At 44.1% G+C, this 14343-nt stretch overlaps 1 long non-coding RNA gene across 6 annotated transcripts in view; it reads right to left on the bottom strand.

Moving 5' to 3' along the window:
• LOC111260886 (uncharacterized) overlaps positions 1 to 14063 on the bottom strand; it is a 93529-nt gene extending 79466 nt beyond the window's left edge. For 2 of the 6 annotated variants that reach the window (XR_002680600.2, XR_015311246.1), the window contains exon 1: positions 11509 to 14063. This is a non-coding gene — a long non-coding RNA (uncharacterized LOC111260886). Of the gene's footprint in view, positions 1 to 5293; positions 5356 to 5681; positions 5932 to 10420 lie in introns of all 6 variants that reach the window. The other 4 variants (XR_015311245.1, XR_015311247.1, XR_015311252.1 and 1 more) reach the window with 4 other exon arrangements.
• Between the last annotated feature and the right edge of the window lie 280 nt (positions 14064 to 14343).

Raw genomic sequence — 14343 nt, 5'->3', positions numbered from 1 at the left:
TTCAACCGTATTGGAGTCAAAGTCAACTTGTCAGTACTAATGAAGATTAAGCCAATCTCTGCGTGAATTCCAATTCTAACGCTTCCGAGCGTGATCTTGAGGTCGGCATATAAAAATCAACGACAAAGCAACGATGTTTTGAAAGAGACAGAACTCCCAATCTTCAGTTCGCGTTTATAAGCAAGTCTATGAAAATGTGTTTTGCACTCTCCTGTTACGTATCTCATATCATATCCTGCAAGGCCCTATTATAGATCGCATTTAACACTAGCCAACAGCGACAACTGTGTTCGAACGTATATTAACCTCCCTTTCCACTATTTATACAGACGCGATAGACACGTGCATGGTAACATGCACCTACTTCGCTTGCCATGATACTTCATCGCTCCGCCTTCATCTGTTGTTTTCCTTTTACTTTTTTTCTATTACTATCTTCGCACTAAACGAATTTTTATCCTATGTTGAAATCCTGCTAGAATCCACGACTATTAGCAGCCATTGTTGTCGTTGTAGACATTTCGAGGCTGATCAGCGAAAGATTTTAGCGTTAACTGCGCTATCGTTTCGCTCCGCTTAGTTGCATACGATAAAGGCCAAAACACAATGGTTAAGGAGATGATAGCAGTAGGAACGCGGCCATTGAGAACGGCAGAAATGAGCCGAGCGGAAAATTGAAGAAAGCAAAAACAGAAGCATCCCGAGGAACGGCAATGGTAGAAGTAGTAGAAGGAATCGACGGATTTTTATTTACACGATTCGACGATTACGCCAGCGGTAGCTTTGCTAGTGATGGCAGTATTTTCCCTGTAAATATTAGTTATGATAATGAAGTATCGGCATGGCTATGGGTATGTATATCAGCCACCCGTATATGTCATTTCACCGTCGGTAAACTGTGGCCATAGATGTTCGATATATTCCAGCTCATCTGCGGGAGAGTGGCTCAAAACGACACACAAGAGAACGAGATGCTTCTGCATCTGTAACATGCTATTGCTTATTGATAGGGATCATGTTTTTACGCGGGAAACTAGACAGGAAAAAGAAGTTTAATACCGATAGAAAGATGACCCCCGACCAAGTAAAGACGAACCATTCAAGGAGAATTGTTCTTCTGGATCTTAACAACGATAATCCACTTGTGCCTCTGCGTTCACTTGTATCAGCTGGTCTGCTGCTATACTAAATATATAGGTACTCACAAAGATAACGTCGGGCAAAAATTTATACACTTGTCCGCAGATTTACTGTTCAACATTAGCAGCGGCAATAGATAGATATATATATATATATAAACTCGTGCAATTAATGCAAAACCAATGACGATTTTCGTACATTGTGTGCTTCTGTAATTTGTTCTGTGCTACTTGATCCTGTGAGAAGATTTTTCCATTACTCGACGATAAAGAAATCGTCATTGCTTCATTTAAATTAGCAAATATGCTTATCTCAGGTTCCAATGAAGGGTATGTTGAGAAATAACGTTGTAGACACGTGCCGCAGTTTCATCTTAAGTTTATCCTTACCGATAATGAACAATAAAAAACGTAAATAAAATATAAGTTTGTAGTCACGCTCAAAAATCTTAGATACAATGTAATTTTAAATACTTTATAATCTTCCTTCCTTTGTACCGCGCCACACTTGTGCACCTCATGTGAGCGGTTTAGCTTTTATTTTCAAGGCCTCAATTGCCGCATCAGATTCGCTATCGCGCTATATATAGACATCTATAGCCCAGTGTCGCGAAGCCACGATTATAAACCCATCAGGCCCACATTTTAGTTGAGGCTCTCTTGAAATACGGGAAGATTCTAAACGATAACAAATCAGACATACAAATCGTAGAAGTTGACTTAAAAATTGTCTCAAGTTTATAGTAAAGATTCTTTTTTACTGTGAGACAGAGTTGTTCTCAGCTTGTTTCTAAAAATACGCTTCTTAGAAGAACAACAACTTCCAATATGGCAGGTTGCAGGATAATAGCACAGTTGATGTCTCTTGTCTCCGAAGGCGCTTGTTAGCGACTCTATTTCGTAATGGCTGACGTTGTTTGTTCATTTTTATCTAAATAATTGATTTCCTGTTTTATACGGTGCGCACCGCGTTCTAAGGTCAGTTCAGCGCGCACACGATGGTCCATAAACCTGCCTAATTCAATTATTTTTTTTTTACAGATTTCATTATGGCTCAGTGTCAGTGCTGATTTGTTTGTGCAGAACCTCCTTTGTTAACATAATGCTATTGACTGATAACTGTAACAGCACTTTAATAACTATGAAAGTTAAAATTATTATTGTTCTTACTATAGCTTAAGAATTACCAAAAGTGTAGCTTTGTGAACAACCCAAAGTGTGTATGTGTGTGCATAGTTTGTACCGAGCTCCTTCAACTATTGTAGAATAGAAATATCGTTCCGCATCGAGCGACCGTTTTTTGCTCGTAATTTTAAATGTTCTTTTTTAATTTTGTTTTTTGAAATTCCCATACAAACTATTCGCCGCATAGTCAATATGGAGTGGCTGCGTTCATGAATAGCTGGTGAGCGATTGATTAAGGTGAATCTGAGGTGACAGTAAATTATCTCTAAGAAGAAGAAAAAGATCTAGTCCAAAATTTGATGGGTGATTACCGTTATGTGCCGTTTTTTGGCTATCATAATCGTACAAGGGTCACAATTTGCTCTCATTTACATTTTCTGCCCGTTCAATTCAGTCTGTACGCCTGTGCCACTCTGTTAAACCTCACCTTCGCCAACGCTATCGCGGACCTTGTAGGAAACTACATGCGTATCGTAAATACTGAATGAGTCTCCTGCGATTTGTGATCGCTCGCATGGTCCGAGGAGGCGGTCTTTCGCAAATCTACAAACGCAACGTAAGCTAAAGGCCGATAGTGAGCATTGCACTAGTTAGCGGTAACGTTGTAGACAGTCGACCGAACGAGCTAGTGGTCGATTGTAAAAACGAGGCAAAAATATGTTGAATCAAAAGGAAACATACTGAACATAGGAAACACCTGAATAATCAGGCAAAGGAAAACTCTCTCGCAGGTTATTTAGTTAGTAACATGTCAGGACAACACCTAAAATAGGAATCATTGCGCTACTGAGATCATAGCGTTGTATCGACGTGAAGCGGACCACCGTCTATCGTGATCGTTTATATAGGATGTCTACGGGCTGTCTGTCCGTTTTGCCCCAACGCGTATCATTGTCTGCTTATGTCAGCTCCGCTTACCGACAATCATTCTATAGAATATGTCAATATCAATGGGTCAGGGCGGCGGTGTAAATATGATAATAGACCGCTATTATTGTTACAAAATGGCGGAATTTCGCTTTTTGTTGTGGTAATGTAGGATAACTTGAAAGAGGAGTAGAGTAACATAAATGCAGGGATATATATGTGGGCTACATAGCTTTTATTTGTACGCCTTTGCTAAAAATGTTTTTAAGCACTGGGTCGCTACTTTATAGAAAGAGATAATTCAAAAATGGGACGCGACTGATTCGCTCGGCCAGAATAGGATGTAATGAGGTGCGTAGATGAAAAACAAAAAAAATGTTTGTTTCTAATGTATTATATATATATATATATATATATATATATATACATATATATTGGACACGCTCAATCCCTACATGCTCGTTGTTGTACTTTGGAGCTCAAATGGGCCCGAGCGCACAACACCATTTGAAAAAATGCCTTGGCTGTAAAACGGTTCCTGAAACGCACCAAACAACAGCGTTGCTGTATAGTACGGCGCGGCAAAGCTAATATTAAGAGGTGCCATAGACGAATCCAATGAACTGGCGAACCACGGCACAAGTTCTCTTTGTGTATAGACATTTCTTGCCAAAGTTTCCTTCGTTTGCGGTACTCTTCTCTTTGATTGGTACTCACATCAAACTATTTACACATGGCCTGTAGCTTTTCAGTCGTTTTCCGTTCTTATAGCATCATTGATGCGCTATGAGAGATCCTTCCATGTGCTACCCCTACAGAAGAGTAGTTACAGAATGCTATTAGAATTTTCTTCTGGGGCCGATTTTTCTGACATTTCATCGACACCTTCCATTTAGGCTGTTCCCTCAGATGAGATATTGCCAAGGTAGAAGGGGTTTGCCATCGTGCCCTTAATACTTTTGCACGCTTTGCAACTAACGTTCAGCCGATCGATCTTTCATCCTCTTATCTGCCCCGATCGTTACCGCCAGTACCCAAGACTAATCGATTTCAACGTATTGAGACGTTAATTAATTAACGCCTCATGCGCTTATTGTTTTCTCTTTCTCATCCTTTCGCTTTTTCTTCTTTGGTCTCGTTCTGTCTATGGAATCGGCTCCATCTCGAGAGGCTGAAAGACATCGTTATACCTAAACTGTTTATATGTCCAAGTGCCGAGTAGTAGGTCACAGAAGAAGGGGCAAGTCCTACGTCTGGTCCGGCGAGTGCTGTTGCGACGCCCCACTAAACTTGCTGCTTACGTCCGGTATAATGCAACTTGATCCTATCTGTCGAGCTACCAGCATTGCCCCGCCCCACAGCGATCGTAAGCTTCTGTCCATTATCCGTTGAGCCTTCCGACATTGAGTAAACCGGGAAAGAGCAGGCATTCAGACATATCGAAGTGGCCTGCTATTTATGCTGTGTACGGCAAAGGTACCTTCCCTATAGCATATTTCCTTCTCTCACACATTTGAAATAAATGTCGGCGCGCAAGTTGAAGTTTCTTCACCCAAGGGTAAATGCGTATATAGTACTTACATCTCTAGCGAAGTTCAGTCATGGAGGGTTCACTAAGCTGTGTTCATTTCAGTCTGAGCTCGTACAATTTAGAACCAAACAATCATTCATGACGTAACCAGTATCTCCACCAACCAGTATTGTCGCATAATGAATCAGCTATATATATATACATATATATATAAGCCTATATATATGAGCACCTTATTACGTACGTAAAAATATAATAATACTAGTTGCTATGGAGACAAAGTGCATTTCATTCCCTAATAATGGCGTTATATATCAGAAGATTCTCTATGTTGCTTTTACATAGATTCGTTTTTATGCTCCGTAATAACAGCATACCTCAACAACTTTCGAACGACTATTTTGTATCCGAATCCAGAGCAGTCTGTTCCGAGCTATGAAGCATTTGTACCCAATTATTTTCCTCGTTGTTAAATAAACTAGTTAGCTTTAACGTGTAATCCTCATAGAGGAATGGAAAAACACAAACGAAAACTAACTCTCATGTGATACAAAACGTACTGGGCTTTTACCTCTAAAATAGCAGTAAACGACAACAGTCTGTCTGATGTTATGTAAATGGGTGCACAGAGACCTGAAAAAGGAGGATTCATAGTTACAAATGCACGGCAATACCAAGACTAGGATCCATGTACAACTCGTCACCGAGACCCACTAGTAATTTTTTTTCAAAACAGAAACGTATGTGATTGACCCAGTTCGATCTTGCTATATCGTTGCTATACACATTAGTAATTATTACTCGGTTGTATTTACGTGTCCATATCAATTGCATTGGTCTCTTCATAGCGACACAGACCTCATAAACTTCAACAGCCAGACGGATCTACCGAATAATATCTGTAGTATATTATTTTATGAACATTGACGCAAACGATAATTGATCAGTTCATCTCTTACCATAATCTGTTCCCATCCGCTGATCGTATCACTCGATCAAACTTAAGCAAGTCCAATGGGTCTGATACTAGCTGGCCAATCGGATGGAGACCTGCGTGCAGCTTGACTCCCGTCACACCCATTATATACATATGATCGTCGTTAATTGATCATTATTCAATCCCTATTGTCCACTTAGCTGGAACTACACGTGTCGAAACTCCGCTACATTGGGGCGTTCCCCGTGTCAAAACCAATACGACTGGACGCCCTATTGCAAAGCGATCAAATAATTATAGCAGCAGAAATTGTAATTTGTCTTACGCTTCAATGACGCGCCACCAAATCACTTATGGACCAAATGACCTAGTCATGATCGATTCTATTGAACTGTCCCTCTTCTATTCTGTTACGGATGCCATAGGAACAGTCACGTTGATACAGACCGAAATAGGGCGAGACGAGGTAACAATAAATCAAGACATTTCGTTCTAAGGCCTAACAAAAGAGAGTTGGTGAATAGTGCTTGTACTGAGCTACAAAAAACAAAAAATTCTAAATTTTGATTAGCAGTTACAAATGATAATTTTTTTTTTCATTATAAATACATTATGGTGGCAGGGTCATCACTATCACGTTAATGTCCATGATACAAAACATTTAATTTACTTTCGGTAATCGTGAGTCGGTATTGCCTTGACAGCGCCGTGCGTCGAATCAGTACAATATTGGCTGTCATATGCTGGTGTTTGGCACTTAAAATAATTTCTTAACTTAAAATAATTTTTACTGCTACGATACAAAAAGGAAAACATGACGTTGTTGTATAGCGAATCCATTAATACAGCCAGTGTGAATCTGCTTAAGAAAGAAGGCTTTACGGCAGATATCCGATATGTGTCTAAAGCCATAAGTCGACCTAGGTGTTTAGAGGGTTGTTTACTATGAGGGACTGTGTTAGTTGACACAAACGTTTGATAGGGCAGCGATTTTGGGTAAGACTCCCAAAAACCCAGATTCGGCCGTGACTTTTCAACGGCTTCGTTGGACTCGTTTTGCGTATCTAATGGATGAATATATACATATCTTCAAGTGTCCCATTTGCTGAGTTATTGGCAGCTTTGATGTAACGTTTCGGATTTTCGACGCCATGCTACCGGTTGATTAAGAAGCATGTCATTTGGATGCTGACGCTAGTAAGGATACCGGACAGGAGCGATCCTTCGGATCTAGATTGACTCTAGAAGAGAGTGTCAATGGATCTGCAACTTTCGCTCTCTTTTTAACGCAGAAAATCTAGAACTAGAAGAGTGAAGCTGTGTTTATAGCAGCAAGTCATTGTTTATACAAGCGAAGGTGTCCTGAATAAACGCATTATAAAAACTAATACCGAGAAGCATCTCTACACGAAGTTCACACGATACCTTTCTCGAGAAAATCTAGGATGAACATATTTTAGGTCATATTATTATACTCTAACCTAATACGATGTCGTCATTTGCCCGTTCCGGCATTTTAAGATAATTGCATGATAAAAACGTTTACGGTCCAAATCACCGTTAACTACTTGGCTTGCCCCACTGCATCTGTCAAAGGCACATTCCAATTTTTATATGCGTCCGTTTGACTCAGGATTACAAAGGCATGATACTATCAATAAAAGATTCATGTCAAATTGAAACCAAGCTGAAATATTTATTTATAATACACCCCTTTACTAAATTCGCCTTTCAAGATAGTTTGGTCGAAACATAATAGAAGTGTGTAGTACAAGTACACACAATATAATTGCCCATGTTACCATCTTGAATATCTTAGAAAAATAAGAAGAGCAAGATCAAGCCGCAACGACAAGTGAACGAAATACTACTTGTGCTGCTATTTTTATTATTATGAGTCCCACTGCTTGCTCCATGCTTATCGTTAGTTTCGATGTTGTATCTATATGATGCTACGTCTTCTGATAGCAGGTACCCTTGCTTCCCTCTTCTATTTGCTCATCTCTGTTAAAGAAGACGTAGCCACAGGAGCATATGCAACGTCCGGAAAGCATCGGCGTCATCCGCCGCCGCTCAATTGGCCATTCGCCAGAAAGGCGTTACTGTAGTCCGTATGCTCGGTCACGCCAGTTTGTGTCTCTAAGGCCTACGTTCGGCCCAATGGCCTACTAACTATTCTGGTTTGGCTATCGTACGCGTTTGTCTTCGGGTGCATCTTCATGTGCATGCATGAGCGAATATGGACTGCTGTTTGTTATTGCACCTTGCGCTGACTGTGTTCTTAAATCGTCGCTCCTGGGTAGTTGTCGCACTTGTATCGTTTCTGGGGGCGACTGGTGCTGATGGCAAAGACGCTCGTTTGTTTGTTGAGTATTGGCCTTGATATCTGCTCTAGATGATACTAGTCAGTCCTTAGGTTTCCTTAATTGCCGCAGACTCATTGGCATCGTCGCTTCCTCCACTGCTATAGGCGTCGCTGCCGTCAACTATCAGTCGCGGCCTACGACACGACTAAAGCGGCGCCACTGAATGGCCCGGATGGCCGTACTAAGTCTTCTGGCGCTCGCCTTGATCAGCTACGTTCAGCGTTTTTTCTCGGTCGGCTGTCGCTATGCACCGTAGAGACTAAACGACTATTGCCGTAATAGTAGTCGTGACTGTAGACGTACGAACTGTGGGTTCACGGGGAACCACGGCTAACGATGCTTGCCAGCCGAGCGACGGGCGCGTCGAAACCTAACCACCCAAAGGAAACAAACCGGAGTCTTTGACAACGGTTGACTACTACTTATATTATTGCGGCTGTTAGCGGTAGCGGCAGGCGCACTCTTGCTAGCACCATCCTTACTGTCATTAGCATTATTGCATCGGTCCACAAGGAAGCTCGGGAAGAAAACAAGAGCTCGGAATAGCGGGGGAGCACATGAAGCTTCCGACTCGCGCCCAGCAACAATCTAGTCGTCAGCCGCCTTACTCATCCTTGTACGTGTAACCGCCAGCAGAGCTACAGCTGCGACAACTACCGTCCAAGGTCGCCTTTCCATGCTGCGAACAAATAAACGTATGCAGTTTCTCTTGTTTTTCGCACGCAACAGACATTGCCAATTGTACAGGGAACCGTACGGAGAGACAGGAACGCAAATCGAGAAGAAGATCTAGGGGGAGAGGTAAAGCATAATAACCAGCTAGTTAGATCGATCAGGCAGCCGGACGACACACACCGCTTTCTGGTTTCTCTAACGAGAAATGCAAGAGCTAAGAAAGACATATGAGGGAAAGACAGCTATCGCGATGAAATATGCGACGAGAAACGAATACACGAGTTTTCTGCGACGACGTTTACAGAGGTGCTTAGCGGATGTAGTTTTGGATAGAACATTGTCGATCTTTGATCGCATGGACACAGTGGACGCTGCACTCCTTCCTCTCGGCCACTGGTGCCTTTGCTCTCTTGTCATAGCCACGCCTTCTTGACAACGATTTCACCTATCCGGATGTTAATTCTATTGGTATTATCATCATTGTAACATAAAAATAGGCTAAGGCACTCGTTTTTTAATTACTTCACCACGCTCAGCCCATTATATAGGAACACTGTTACCATCATAGCAATGGCCATTGTTGTTATTGCTGGTACTTGCATGGTCTCGTGGACTGTTGCACTGCCCTTCCTTCCTGTGCACTGTCCTGTCAACGACGCCCTTAAACGGGCCATGATCAGGACACTGACCTCGAAGGTCCTTAATGAGGCCCAAGTGCATTGAGAGCAATCGCTTCTGCTGCACGCCTCCGTTGAGTTCGGCAGCACCTGCAATTTTTACTAGTGTTTCTGATATCGTAGATGGCAGCGTTCTGGGAATGGCCGTTTACTCGAGATAAACGGGTTGAAAAAAGCATAAGCTCATGCTTGAACGTGGCCTTTTTCATCGTTTTAGTCACCGAAAAACGGATCAGTAGCAACAGCGCCTCATATCATCAATTCATTGACATACGAATATATACATATACACGCAAACAGATTAGCCAACATAATGGCATGCTAACATCACCAACTGATATCAATAGCATACAGATCGTATTAGTTCGTATACGTACACCTAGAATGGCCTAAAGAACCATAAGGCTTCGGAATTCCTCGTTATTTTTGTCCTCCTTGCCTCTTGAATGAATTGCAGCTCCTCCATTCGAATGTTTTCGAAAATATTCAAGGTTATTTTTCCCTTTCTGTTGGCCTGGTTAAAAGATGAAAGTCGGAGACTTTTATATTCCGTTTATATTTGCTAATTCAATTACGGGCCAGCGGTGCTGTTGTGAACAAACTACCGAACGTGTCTCTCAATCAATGATAAATTATACTAATCGAACTACCTATATGGCCATAGATTTTCTTCATCAATCTATCTCAAGGTTACAAAATGTACTGTTTCCTCACCATCATCGCTTAGGCAGAACTTATCGCTTGGCTAAATTTTGTAACGAGGGTCTCAATATTCGCCGGGACAGCGAACGGTCCATATCTCTAATGTGCCGCCATCATTGCCGCCGCCGTAATGTAAATACAAATATGAAAAAGTCAAACTTTCGACCAGAGCTGTACTTCAGACCTCATTAAATCCATAAATAAATAGACATATAGCTCCTAAAGAAGAAACAAAAAAGGCTTCAGTTAGTTTTAAGGAGCTTTTCCTGCTTTTCAGTTTTGCTTCGACCAAATATCAAAATCAGGTCTGTCCGAAAAAGCGCGCCATATTAGCTAGCTACCTGAGCTTTCTATCTCCGCTAAACCACAGGCCATTTCCGCTTTTCGACATCCCTTCCATAGGAGAAAATGTTGCATACCAGTTTTATCTTCTGTTCTAGCGTTTCACTATTTGCAAGTTACGTTGCGTCATCACCCCAAAAGAAAGGGCTAACGGCTGGCAAAGAGAAGCCACGTCCGTCCAACACCTCCGATTCTCGTAGTCAACCTCCACAGCGTGCAATACCAGTTACCGCTGCCGCCATCGCCACGGTAGTACGTAAGTCATGCGGCCGCCACATGTCGCTCTCGCCTAGTGCAGCACCGTAAACAGTGCAGCGCTTGGTCGATTGGCTAATCGACATTGCATTTATGTTGCCTTTGCTTCGTAATTCGCCGATAACGGATGGATTCATTCGACGACGATGACGACGACAAAAACGATGACATTCCGCGCGACCGTCAAGCCGCTCTGACGTCACAGTGGGCCGACGACGGTGTCGCTGACGACTCCAGTAGAGGCAAGACCGTTCACAACCATCCCCCCAGACTAAATCGGCGAGAAGGGATTTGTGATCGTGTCTATGTATCCATATGATTGAGGTATGCACACAAACGAAGTCGCACAAGAGCAAAAGCTCGCCATTTTTGAACTTATACATGTATGCAGATGCATGTAGCGGCGATCACTGGGCGCTGCGATAGTCACTTAACTGGCCAATCACAGGGGAAGGGCACCCCCCTAGTGGGAAAAACGAGCACGTTGATACACCGTATCAATTTATATATAGCATCTGTCCGAAGCACGTATACGATGGCCCCAGATGTCGTTGGACCACAGACAAAGTAATGGGACACGCATCTTACTTGCATTGTTCCACAAGTCATTATCCATCTAACTAATCGTGATAACTTTCAATAAGACAAGAAAAAAGCATCGTAATTTTTCATAGTGATCATATATAGCTTTGCCCTTCTCTCCTTTATTAGATGCCCTTCGGTTATATATGTACACATATAAACCGTGTGACGCTCATCGTTCCGTGATGTACAGAATAAATGCACAGATATTTAACTCAGTTGATATGATAGTTTTCACTGTCCAACTCACCTTGTTGGAGCGCCGCCGAAAAATATCTGGATACGCGCGCTATTCAAGCTGCAATCGAACAATCCCACACATCCACAAGCACAGCGAAACGTGTTGCATCTAATTATGACATAATTACCAACACAATAACGAGTATCGTTCTTCCAATCACTAATCAATCAATAGAACGCAGGGCTTTCATCCCATCTGTGAGTAGTATCCGGAGCTGCTAATCGTGGCGAGAATAATATTTCTGTCTACCTGTGTCATTCACCCGTTGCAACAACAGCAACGACGACGATGACAATAACTAATGGTCACCATATGACGACGATTATGTGGTTTCTTCCATCGATCGAGCAGGCTCGACCGAAGATTTCGCGGGGTGTCGGCCGCGCGCCAAGCGGACCGACGCGAACGCGCATGCACTTTCAATGAGAACAACTAGAGAGTAAGCTAGCTTAATAAGTAACAATCTAGGCTGTTTTTGTTGTTGATATCGGGCCTCGTGTCGTCCGTAAGTCGCAGTCCCGTTCACGTAAACGCTCATGCTTTTCTATAGGTGCGCATGCTTGACTACTACTAACGGTACAGCGATGGTAAACACGCGATGTCAAGTAAGCTCTATTCTTCTATGCTTCAATCTTCAGCTTGAACCGCTATCATGAAACACTGCTAAAGCCCTTTTGTCTCACACGCAAATCTGTCGAACGGAGCACGTCTCTTGTTTGCTCGCAACTCTAACCGGCGCCCATGGCAATCCTTTCATATGTCACGTTACCAACAACATCGACTGACCAACCATTCTTTTTTTTGGTTATTATTAAAATTTGTTATTGTTGTTGGTAGTAAAGCACCACTTTTCCCTTATGCGTTTTCGCCTCGCACGTCGTAACTATCACCGCGTTTACCGTTGGGTGTCGCTACGCCATCAGCGACTGACCGCTGATTGCTGTGAAATGCTGTTAGAGGACTATTCTTAATATTCCAATCGATGCTGCTGCTGCTGCTGCCACCACTTGTAGCACCCCAAGTGGCTGCGGCGGCAGCACCGTCACTACAGTGCCGGTAACCTCCTATTAACGCTGTGACGACGATACGCTGCGGTATAACGGCAACAATGAAGCCTATTGCGGCAGTGTCGTCCCTACGGTGACGATCGCGGGCTCGGCCGCGCAGTCTGCAACTGTTGCCTCATCTGTGCGAAGATAGCAGTGGTTGCTTACAAGTCGCCTTCGTAGCGGTAATAGCAATTCGTGTTTCTGTTGCCGCTACAGCGGTAAGTTGCCCTTATTGATTCACTTGCCTGCCCTCTATTTCTCTCTCAGTTGATCCTCCTGCTGTTCTTGTGTTTATTTCCAGATTTTTTGATACGAGACTGCCACCTTCATCAATGTAGATACCGATTATCCGGCGGCGAGCCGCTGCCGTTGTTGTTTTTATTATTATTCTCAGTTCATTTGAGTCCAGCGCGATGATGGCATCGGCGACGGCTATTGATGTCGCTAGCTCTGACACCGGCGACAGCGGTAGCGCTACGGCCCTGATGATGGTGATGATAACAGTCGCCGGCGGTTATCTGCCTCTCACAGGAGGGAACAGGCAGACGGACACAGGCGACGAACAGACGAATCTAAGAGCAAACACAGACGACACAGGATGACGGTGCCGGCGGCAGTAGCGTTGCCGTTGTCGTTGCCAATAGACGGAACGACAGACGACAACAGCAAACCGTCGCTCGCTCACTCACTTACCACTCTGGTCTAGTTCACTGTATTTCTCGCTTTGCATCAACAGCCGGCGTGATAGTAGCGATGATCGCGCTGTTGTGCGGAGTGAACCCACATACCAACGAGGTACTCCTCACTCGTCCACATGAATAGTTACGGACGACGCTGAACGATACGATCGTATATGCAATAGCAATGGTGAAAAAGACGCCATGGACGTTCACCGTCGTCATCGCCAAAGGCGGCAGCGGCGGCGGCGGCGGCGCTGTTGTTTGCCTTTTTGTTCGTCGCGCTGCTCTAACGCTGCTGCTGGTCTTACTACTGTTGTTGTTGCCCTGTCTCGTTTATAGTTTGGTCAATTGCCGGCAGCAGTAAGTCATCCCGTTGGCAACATACCGGGAAGAGGAGAGACGCCGCAGCAGAGGGAAGCTGCCCACAGCGCGCTACAACGACGACACGGCTATTACGACGACGGCAAACGTCCGCGTCGTGAGCAGCAGCCGACCGACCCACCAGCGAATCAACCAAAGTTAACAATGCCTACTCAATAACGATTGTCAATAGCGACTGCACCTAAACGACAGCGCGCGGCCAGCTGCGAATCAACAGCAACATACCGGCGCGGGCCTTCAGCAGTATTAATCAGCTGCTCCAGCACGGGGCAGGAGCAGGACAACGCAGTCGGCCAGGCTAGCTAGGCCAGACACGAAATGCACCGGACACCGACCACCAACCAGCCATCAGCCAGTCAGGCGGGAGCGGCGGCAGCAGTCGCCGATGACGACGTCGCTGAGGCCGAAACAGAAAGAGTATGAGGGGAAGAGGGAGAAAGGGAAAGAGTAGACACTGGCGGGGAAAGATAGGCTTCATCCAAGGCCTCCGTCCCCTCGCCGCGACCAGCGCGCTGTTATACCGGCACGTACGGTGGCGCCCCCTGGGCATGTTAGTCAAGATGAATTAGTTAGACGAGTAAATGACGGTAAATCGGCGTTGTTGGCGTCAGTCGGTGACGGCACATAATGCTGGTTGCAGAGGTACGGGCCCTCAAAACGGGCGAGGGCGGTCAATTGTCGGCAGCTAGGGCGGTTGCTGCTGCTAGGGAAACCCTTAACTATCGCGCCGTCGC

The sequence above is a fragment of the Varroa jacobsoni genome, unplaced genomic scaffold, assembly GCF_002532875.2.
Source record: "Varroa jacobsoni isolate VJ856 unplaced genomic scaffold, vjacob_1.0 scaffold_487, whole genome shotgun sequence".
NCBI classification, from domain to species: Eukaryota; Metazoa; Arthropoda; class Arachnida; order Mesostigmata; family Varroidae; genus Varroa; species Varroa jacobsoni.
The sequence above is the reverse complement of the archived record's forward strand: the minus strand, read 5'-3'. Positions and strand labels throughout refer to the sequence as shown.